Source organism: Rhinatrema bivittatum, chromosome 2 (assembly GCF_901001135.1).
Source record: "Rhinatrema bivittatum chromosome 2, aRhiBiv1.1, whole genome shotgun sequence".
Classification (NCBI taxonomy): domain Eukaryota; kingdom Metazoa; phylum Chordata; class Amphibia; order Gymnophiona; family Rhinatrematidae; genus Rhinatrema; species Rhinatrema bivittatum.
This window is the reverse complement of record NC_042616.1, coordinates 692,569,246-692,575,245: the sequence shown is the minus strand read 5'-3', so window position 1 is coordinate 692,575,245 and position 6,000 is coordinate 692,569,246.

Sequence of the window (6,000 nt, the reverse complement as noted above, 5' to 3'; positions counted from 1 at the left end):
TTTTTATTAAATTCTCAACACATATGCTTTAGAATTCAGTTGGACGGCTGCAGTTTTCCAGTGTTTTGAAGAAAGCTATATATGTATGAGGCTTTTTTCAAGTTTGCACTCTAATGAAACATTACAGGAAAATGTGCATTTACAAAAGTTCACCTTTAAACTCTGTAAACTCTGTGGCTCTAATCCTCGGATCATTACTTTCTACCTTTACATTCTATTGTGCAGTATTTGAATGATCAAGACACCTAGGAAGAAGGCTTTCATCGGAATCAGCTAACTTTATTGGCATATCAATTTTACATGCTTTGCCAAAGTAATATACAGAATGTCTTAGGTTTAGATATTGATCCATATGGTCCCTGATCAGTTTTCATTTCTGGCCTTTTGTCAGGATAACATATTTTGCTGCTGTATTTTGTAGTTTCTCCTCTTTCCCCTAAGATTATAAAGAGTTTTTCTTACTTTCATAGGGCAAGATTTTAAAAGCCCTGCGCGCGTCGGCATGCCTATTTTGCATAGGCCGCCGGCGCGCGCAAAGCCCCGGGATGCACGTAAGTCCCGGGGCTTCGTAAAAGGGGCGGGAGGGTTGTGTCCGGGGGCGTGTCCAGGGTCAGGGGGCGATCTGGGGCGGGTCCGGGGGCATGGTGACAGTTCAGTGGTGGGCCGGGAGGGTGGTCCCGAGTCACCTGGCACTGCGGCCTGTGCCGGCGGATGCCGAGGTGACGCACTCAAGTTACGCCTGCTTCAAGCAGGCGTAACTTGCACAACAAAGGTAGGGGGGGATTTAGATAGGGCTGGGGGGTGGGGTAGATAGGAGAAGGGATGGGAAGTTGGGGGGACGCGGAAGGAAAGTTCCCTCCGAGGCTGCTCTGATTTCGGAGCGGCCTCGGAGGGAACAGAGGCAGGCTGCATGGCTCGGCACGCGCAGGCTGCCGATTTTGCGCAGCCTTGTGCGCGCTAACCCCAGATTTTATAAGATACGCGCGGCTACGCACATATCTTATAAAATCCGGCGTACTTATTTAAGATCTACCTCAGCATGTCCTTGCAAGATTATGATGCCTGTGTGTCTGATTGCCTCCATGTAGTGTGTAGAAACAAAAATCTTTTGAAATATCCATTCAATTTTATTCACATTTCTGAAACAGATAGTAGAGTACCCCATAACCCCTAACATAAGATTTGCCCATACTGGGTCAGAATAAAGATCCATCAAGCCCAATATCCTGCTTCTAAAAGTGTCCAATCCAGGTCACAAGTACCTGGCAGGATCCCAAAAGGTTGATAAATTCCATGTTGCTTGAGTCAGAAGAAGATAAAGTTAGTGTCCTGGGGGAGGAGTCAAGATGGCAGCATAGCGAGGTTGAGCGGTGTAGCTGTCTGATTTTCTTGGCTGAAATATGTTTCCTAAAATATGCCTCCAAAACGAAAGGGGAAGATCCGGGGTTACCCCTTGGTAGCTCTCCCCTCTCCTATTCAATAACTGGAGATCAGATTACCCGCTTTATGTCCTCACCAGCATTTTCTCCAGGGGCTATGGAGCCTGAAGTGCGGGGCGGTATGGGAACGTCTCCTGTGCCGGCAGAGGAGGCATCCCGGAGTCCGGACCTCAGACAACCACCAGTGCAGAGAATAGTCATTGGGAACCCCTCTGGGGCTCCAGGGGATGATGTCACTTCTGGGTCTGAAACAGAGGGAGCAGCTCTCTGATCCTTGCTGCTGGAACTGGGCACTTTGTTGGCATTTTCCCGAGTGGGTGAAAGTGGGGCATGCCTCGACAACCAGCCCTTGGATGTCAGGGAGATTGGTCTGGATGGTGCAGCAGGGGGTATTTGTACCCAGGTTAACAACGGTGTTTGCAGCAGCGGTGAGTTATTTAAAATCCCTTCTCCGCCCGCAATTGTAACATTGGAGACCCTGTCGGACCTTGTGTTTGGTTTTGGGACTAACCTAACACTTTGAATATTAAAATGGATCATTACAATACTAAATTTCAGAAAAACTTTCAAGAAATAGAAAACCAGGTTAACTTGATGTCTTCCAGAATTTCTAAATCTGAAGGAAATATTAATAAAGCCCAAGACTTTAATTCAGCAACAGTGAAAGATGGAGAAGCCTTGGCCAGACGGATAGAATATCTGAAGAATAACATCAGACACCTTAACCTAAGGATTCTTAACTTTCCAAGGGTAGTTGGAGAGATCCCGTTTACTACTCTGAAAATTTTTATTTCAAGAGGCTCTGGATTTTCCTATGGACTCTTTACCGTCAATAAACAATTGTTTCTTTTTACCTAAGCCTAAAATGCCAAAAATACCAGCAGATATGCCATTTCAAAATGATTTAACTAATTTCCTTGAAAAATCCTCTATTGAGGTTATTGTTAGTTTCCTTTATTTCTTCTATGGATGTAAATGCTGTAATGAAAAATTACTTTAGGAAATATCCAATTTTTGAAGGATGATTTTTTTTGGCTAAAATAGCCTCTTTCACCTCACCTTTTAACCATTCAGGTAATTGTTTTGCCTTCCTACCACCTGTCTTAATGCATGGAATATATCTGGACTCCATTCTAAGATTGTATTTTTAAACAATGTCCACACCTGTTATACACTTTTAACCCTTGCAGCTGCACCTTTCAGGTTTTTCAAATTATTTTCCTCATTTTATCAAAGTTTCCCTTTTGAAAATGTAGTGTTAGAGCTTTAGATTTACAAATTGTTACATTTACCCAGTCAATATTGGGTAATTGAAAACTTCCATTATTAATGCACTGCCAAATTGGTTAGCTTCCTTGATTTCTCATAGTATTTCATCATCTGTCTGATCATTTTAGCCAGGTACATGGTAGTATACTCCTATCACTATACTCTTACCCAACTTACATGGGATTTCTACTCATATAGATTCTTTTGAGCATTTAGTCTCTTGTATGATCTTTATCCTGTTGGACTCTATACCCTCCTGGACATAAAATGCCACACCCCCACAAGTTGATCCTCCCAATCATTACAATATAATTTGTGCCCTGATATAGCATTGTCCCTTAGGTTATCTTCCTTCTACCAGGTGTCAGAGATGCCAATTATGTCTATCTCATCATTCACTGCTATACATTCTAACTCTCTCATCTTACTTCTTAGACTTTTGGCATTGGCATACAGACATTTCAAAGTGCATATTTTGTTTGTATTAACAACATGTTTTTCAGTTGTAAGGGATAATTTGGAATTCTTTAGCTCAGGTGATTCTTTACCTATAGCACATGGACTACTTTTGCTTTTATTGGAACTTCTCTGTTGGGATGCCGTAACTCTCCTGTTTCATTAGTATCCTTCAAAGATACATTCGTCTGAACCATGCACTGCTGAGTGATTGTCAACTTTCCCCCTTGCTCTACTTTAAATGCTGCTCTAGCTCCTTATATTCTCTCTCTTAAGTTTATTCCTTATGCTTAAATTAGTATCTCTTGTCCTTCTTGTTATTGTAGCTCTTTCCATTCTGATGTTTCTAAGTTAGCTTATAAGCATTTTTTTAATAGCCATGTTTTTACCTCATATTTAATTCTCTTTCTGTCTAGTATCAAAAGTAGCATCTCAGGTAGGGAATTCCAAAGTTTGGACCCACCTTGGAAAATACACGATCTCTTATATTTATCAGGGGTGTGCTCCTTATTGTTGGGACAATCTGTAGTCCTTTATTTTGAGATTTTGGTGTTCACTGTGAGGTGTATGGTTGTAATGATTCGCCTATCATACCAATGTTATTCGATTAAAGGATTTTGAATATTAACGTGAATACTTTAAAATAGATTTGAGATTGTACTTGTAGCCAGTGCAGTGAGATCAATGAGAGTGTAATGTGATCAAATTTCCTAGTTCCTAACAAAAGTCTTGTAGTGGCATTTTGTAGTACTTATAATGGTTTTAAGAGATATATGGGAAGACAAAGCAATAAAGAGTTACAGTAGTCTAGGTTTGAGAAAATTAGAGTTTGCAATACAGTTTGGAAGTCTTCAAGAGTTAATAATGGTTTCAACCTATGTAATATATGCAGCTTGGCATATCCTGTCTTGATTAATTTATTGATGTGTTTTTTCATAGTGAGGTTCTCATCTAGCTGGATCCCTAAATCTTGTACTTGGTTTGAGGGAATAATTTGAAAATTACCCAGGTCTAGTGTCAGTGGTTTAGCTATTGAAGAGTTTCTACTTAACCAAATTATTTCAGTCATTTTTGGGTTTAATGTTAATTTAAGATTTGATAATTCCTGCTGTATTGTTTTCATATAATACTATGATACTATAATACTATGTTTTCAAATGTTTTGGAGAATGGAATGTAAAACTGTATGTCATCAGCAAACAGAAAGAATGTAGTTCCTAAATCCACCAGTAGTTTGCACAGTGGGAGCATATAGATATTGAAAAGAGTTGCTGAGAGTGCAGAGCTTTGAAGCACTCCTGTATCAACCTGAAAAGTATCAGCTATGTGATTTCTCAGTTTGACTTGGAATGTTCTAGTAGATAACAAAGAAGAGAACCATTTGAGAACACTACCTTCGGTCCCAATGTTGCATAGCTGATGGCACAGTAGGCTTTGCTCCACAGTGTGAAAGGCAGCTGTTAAGTCGATTAGCGCAAACAAATAAGATTCATCCAGATAAAATGCTTGTAAAACTGAGTTTGTTTATGGGAGGAGTAGTGTCTTGGTTGAACATTGTTTCCTAAATCTTAATAGATTTGGGAAGAGGATGCTGGGCTTGATGGACCCTTGGTCTGACCCAGCATGGCAATTTCTTATGTTCTTATGTTCTTAAGAGAATATCTTGGTCTTCCAAGTGATTTACCAGTTGCATTAATAATGCTTTTTCAAGAACTTTTGATAGAAAAGGCAGATTGGATATTAGACGATAGTTGTTCCACTTGTCGATTCTACTATTTTTATTTTTGGGAATTGGCTTTATCACAGTTTGTTTTAATCCATGTGGTACAATTCCTTCTGATAGAGAATAATTAATTAAGGTTATTATGGTCAGGGTGATAATATGATGTATTTGTTTGAAGGAATTTGCTGGAATTGGGTCATGTTGGCGAGTAGCAGGCTTAATTTTAGCAATGATTTGACTGATTTCGATATTCATTATTCTGTCGAACGTGGACCACTTAACCAGTCCATGTGAATCTTTAGGTGCTCTTGGAGAACAGATAGGGAATTGAGTTTTTAACCTATTGATTTTATCTAAAAAGGATGAGGCATATTCATTGCAAGTGGTCTTTGAGAAGTTATAGTTTCTTGAGATGGAATATGACATGTCCTTAATTAGATGTTTAACAGCATCAAAGAACAATTTAGAATTAAAAATTATCCCATGAATCTGTTTAGCATAGTAATCTTTTTTTGTTTTATTGTTAGTGCATAATATTTTGTTAGGAGAGATTTATATTTTTCTAGTGATTCAGAAGATGGGCATTTCTGCCATTGTTTCTCAAATTTTCTAAGGTTCTGTTTAATGTATCTTAAATCATCATTCTACCAGAGCTTCATTTGTTTAGAGGTATTATTTTTTTTGTTAATGGTTTTATCTGGACCAGACTGAGGTTTTCAGCTATTTCATTATTATCTGTTCCCAGGAATCAAATGCTGAGGAGGCATTGTACTGAAGTAGTTCAAGGAGCCTATTTTCTAATGAGTCTGCAAGTACCTCCATGTCTATCTTTTTCCTCAAGGTAAAGGTATGATTATTAACTATACTTTGGTGTGTTGAGTTGCAGAAGATTATTTCTGCTTTTATCAATTGGTGATTGGACCAGGGCATTCTGTTGTGAGAGGTACTGATTAGACCAGTGGTCCCCAAACCTGTCCTGGAGGGCCACCAGCCAGTCGGGTTTTGGGATATCCACAATGAAAATGCATGAGAGAAAATTTGCATGTTATGGAGGCAGTGCATGCAAATTTTCTCTCATGCATATTCATTGGGATATCCCAAAAACCCGACTGG